General features: G+C 32.0%; 1 long non-coding RNA gene across 5 annotated transcripts; it reads right to left on the bottom strand.

Annotated features, from left to right (window-relative positions):
- Positions 1–680: 680 nt before the first annotated feature.
- On the bottom strand, positions 681–3167 carry LOC145116362 (uncharacterized). 5 transcript variants are annotated; one of them, XR_013712039.1, is made up of 7 exons: positions 2233–3166; positions 2054–2119; positions 1673–1973; positions 1499–1589; positions 1175–1219; positions 1072–1103; positions 681–975 (listed from the first exon to the last, which is right to left on the bottom strand). It is a non-coding gene; the product is annotated as an uncharacterized LOC145116362 (long non-coding RNA). The 5 variants fall into 5 exon arrangements; XR_013712038.1 differs by having other exon boundaries at positions 1072–1219; positions 2233–3167; XR_013712037.1 differs by lacking the exon at positions 1175–1219.
- Positions 3168–4587: the final 1420 nt, after the last annotated feature.

Genomic DNA, 4587 nt, shown 5'->3' with positions numbered 1-4587 from the left:
TTGAAATCCACGAAAAACTTAAAAATATGTTTATTTTATGGGTTTGTAAAAAGTGTAAGTTGATGAACTGATGACATTATCTTTGTATCAATAACTATAATAAAATATTATTATTTTGTATATTTTGAAATGTAATTATTTATATTTTTCATTAGTTTTAAGTTCATATTATAAAATTATAACTTATCCGATACATTTTTAATCAAATTTTATTACAAAAAAACAATGATTTATATTTTAGTTTTAATTTTAAATATTCACTTGTAGATCTATAATAATTAAGCACAACTGGGATTGTTATATCGTTAATTATTTATAAAAATCAATGTATTGTTTTTATTTTCCACTTTATACTAAATACGATAATATGATTTTTTTTAATATTATAAGAATAGTTTTATAATAAAATAATAGATCTTAGTAAAGAGATGATGACAAAAGGAAGGGTGTAATCTAATTATTATAAGGATCAATAAGTCATTTAGTTGCTTTGATATTTATATGATTTTTAAAATTTAAAAATCTCACCAATGGCAGTCGTTATAAAACTGATAGCATTCCACCTAAGTAAACAAATGCTTCAAAAGATAAAATTATCATCACAATTTCTTAGCAACATACTTCGTATCGAACTCACAATAAGTAAATAAATGCTTCAAAAGATAAAACTATCATCACAATTTCATAGCAACATACTCTGTATTTAACTCACAAGAGGAAATCAAGCATTCAGCACGTAAATGTTGACATTTAACCGTATATAATATACAAATTTCACCCTTGTGTTTATTTTAGAACCATATGTACAAGCAGCCCATGATTATACATCACCTGTATCTATCTCTCTCCTAAAAATGTACATTTTCAATACCATCATTTGCCAATTTTCACCATCTACTATTTTTCTATAAAACAAATACATCATCTATTCTATTTTCCATAAGCCTTCCACCTTGTCCCGCTAAAACTGTGGAACTGAAGATTAAATATATGTTTGACAGCAAAGTTGGGTTAAGATAAGAAAATGATTTACAAAATGTATGTATAGTATTAATCCTAAGAACTACTTACTTTGAAAGATTCGTTTCTATGTTTTGAGACATCTACAGTTTTAAAAAAATCAATCACAAAAGAGCGAAGTTTATCAGTAGAAATAAAGGAATGGAGAAACTACCATTAATATAGCACCAACAAACAAACAAATCGCATTTAATGATAACTACAAAAGAAACAGGAGCCAATTTGTTAGTAATAGTAAGTTAATGGTTAATAACAATATACATTTTACTCATAATAACTGCCTTCAAATTAGATAAAGAAAAAGGTTTTTATAATCCTTATGCTTCTTTTGTTTCAAAATCTTCAATTCCTTTAACACAAACACCTATTAAGAACTGAAGACCAATTATAAAATAAAATAGATAGTAGTCTATAATTTAGATAAAATCATGAACCGGCTACCATTCCTAAAAACATATTGTAATTCAAAATAGCTGACCTTAGTTGACAAGATTATTTAGCAGCATTGTGTTTTTTAGTAGCCTCTGAACCGTGACCCTATAATTTGCCAGCGACCTAATCAACAGATCCTGTACACATACACAAAACAATCAAACTGAAAAAGGGTTTAAATTCATATATTGTAACTCATTATGTGTAGTTCAATATATACCATGGTTGTGCATTTTCCCCAAAGAGAACACCAGTTCCTTATACAGTTTTGTCACTACCTGGAAAATCACAAAACGAACAACAAAAATTCCATGGGTTCTGATTTGAAAATTCATACAGATGAAAAGATTAAAAATAAAACAACCCTTCAATTCATCTCACAGATCCACCTCCTCCTGATATGTCTTCACCCAACTTTGTCACCAAAAAAGCAAAAAGAAATAGAGAAATCAAAAGCAAAACCTAACGGTTAGGCTTTATGTTTGGTCACCAAGTTTCTTTTCTTTCCTCCGTCTGCGATTCTACATAAAACAAAAGGAAGCCTTTTGTTATCTTTTTTCTCGTTCAGAGTCTGTGGATTAGGGAAACTTGAAATATGAACCTGTTCGATTTGAATGTTAGAAACGACAATCCCCTGTTCGATTTGAATCTAAAAACTCAAAATCCCCTAGAGAAACACGAAATACATTCAATAAACATGAACCAAATAAGAAAAACATAAAAATCCTAAACTGTCTCTGTCTTCATTAAGGAAGGAAAAAAAATAGATGTATAACTTACTTGTGTAGATCGACTGGGAAGATATATAATCGCGAGATGATGTATTCTGCAGCGGTGGCGATGGCGGTTTGTGTCTTTCACATGTATCTTTCTAATTTCTAGAGTACAGAAAGAGAGCGTCAAATAAATGGTGAGCATTGGATAAGTTACATACGTTTATATATAGAAGAAGACATAGAGGGAGGCGTGGTGGAATCGGTAAAGGCGACACCGGTGGATTGTGGTGACAGTTGAAGGTTGTTGTGAGTAATGGTGGTTCTCATCCTGATTTTTTAGCGATATAGAGATGGGAAGAGTTGTGTTGGTGGTGATGGTTTCGACAAGGAGACTATAGGTGGTATAATGTTGTTGGTGCAGCGATCTTTAATGATGGTCACAATTATGATGGTTGGTGTTGCCGATGGTGCTGTCTAATGATAATAATAGATGTGGCGGATAGTGGTGTTAATAGATTGCTTTGCTTTTGGGTCTTCAACCTCCAGATTGAGGTAGCTCTGATACAGAAACTCATCGGCCATTAACCTCCGGATCTAGGTTTCGAACGATTAGGGTTTCTATTAAGGGGGAGAAAGGGAATCGTCGGGAGCATGCTGATTCAAGTGGCTAGAGATGGTACGACGCATCTGGAGGTCGGTGGTTTGTGAGAAGGAGAAGACGACCACTTAGCAGGGAAAGAAGATTTCTACGGTAGTACGACGACGGAAATGGTGGAGTAGGTGGTCGTGAGGTGGGTGACTGCGGTAAGACGTAAAGGTGGTGGCGGATGAGGCGATCGATGTTGGCAGTGGTGGAGGCAGCTTAGGGTTTGTAGAGAGAAGAAAGGGAGAGTGAAAGTCAGGTGGGAGGAAGTTGGATATACCGGAGAAAGGCGTTGAGAGGTACAGCTCAAAATCTGGAGATGGAGAGAACCGAGAAATGAGGCTTTGATTGACTAAGTAAAAATCTCATTCAAATTATAATATTATTTTATTCACGATTAGTTGTACTTTATGTTTAGAGACTCGAAGGTCTTAAAAATTATTATTATTTTATTGGATCTATTTATAAAAATAATAGGATTTCTTTTATAAATTAGTATATATATATATATATATATATATATATATATATTATTGATTCCTTTGAATTGAAGTAGTTTCTCGATCATTAAACCGTACATAGATTTGATTGTATCTTAAATATAAAAAAATTATTGTGGTTTAAATATAATACATTTTCATGCGTAAATCTAAATGTATGTGTATATTAGCAAGCATTGATTTTTTTTGTTAGTTTTTTATTTTCAGAAATTTTTTTGTTGAAATGTAATTTGTAGTTTTGATTGATTTCTATTTTTTATATTTAACAGATACCCGTGAACCGAACCGTGGTTATCCGTCTTTATCCAGTTCGGTTCGGTTCGGTTTTTTTAGCAATTCGGTTCAGTTACGATTAGTACTAGCAAGGTATCCGTCTCATTATCACGGTTCACAATTTTATTACTATTCAATCAAAACCGCTACATGAACACCCCTACCAAACATCAAGTAACCAAATCTTCAAATGTATAGAAAAGAATTAACCACACTTAATAGCTAAATCAGCAAGCAATTACACTACAAATAAACCAAATCTTCCAATGCATAGAAAAAATTTAACCACACATAATAACTAAATCAGCAAGCAGTGACACCACAAATCTACCTATCTTAATAATAATAATAATAATAATAGATTTCTTTATGCTACGTGTCACTTGCAGCATCGATTTTCATTCAATGTAAAATTCCATTTTGCCCCGCCGTCATATAACACTGTCGATTACATCTCCAGCTCATGTGATATCTATAACTGATATCCTATTTTAATTTGATTTGATTCCATATTTATCGTTTGGAATGAATTAATTGCTTACCATATTCATTCTTCTAATTTGAACCTTATTTTTTCTTCGAACGATCATGTCTGAGCCCTATTTCACTGCATCATCTTTGTGAATATCAAAAAAATCAAAAGATCCTCTCTATGGTTTCATATCAAAGAAAATTGGCTGAAATTAGGTTTTGATTTTTGAAACCCCAGGAAAGGTTATGTTCTTTAATTTTGTTTTATTTGTTTAATCGATTTGGAAGCAATTTTTTGTTTGATTTTGTCACTTTTAGGTCTTATTTCAATTGTTGTAAGATGACGATCTTGATGATGAAATCGGAGGAAGAAGCTGATCTTGATATATGGAGGTGTCGGTTAGAAGCAGATCTTGGAAAACGATTCAACCGGGTCTGCAACTAGAATCACAGTATGCGTAATCAATTGTGTGATTTAAAGAGGAATCAGATGTGGTTGATTTAAAGAGGAATCATATGTGGTTATTGCGAA

Source organism: Lactuca virosa, chromosome 5, assembly GCF_052849685.1.
Source record: "Lactuca virosa cultivar CGN04683 chromosome 5, Lactuca_virosa_CGN04683_v6, whole genome shotgun sequence".
NCBI lineage: Eukaryota > Viridiplantae > Streptophyta > Magnoliopsida > Asterales > Asteraceae > Lactuca > Lactuca virosa.
Note: the sequence above shows the minus strand (reverse complement) of the source record. Positions and strands in the feature narration are given on the sequence as shown.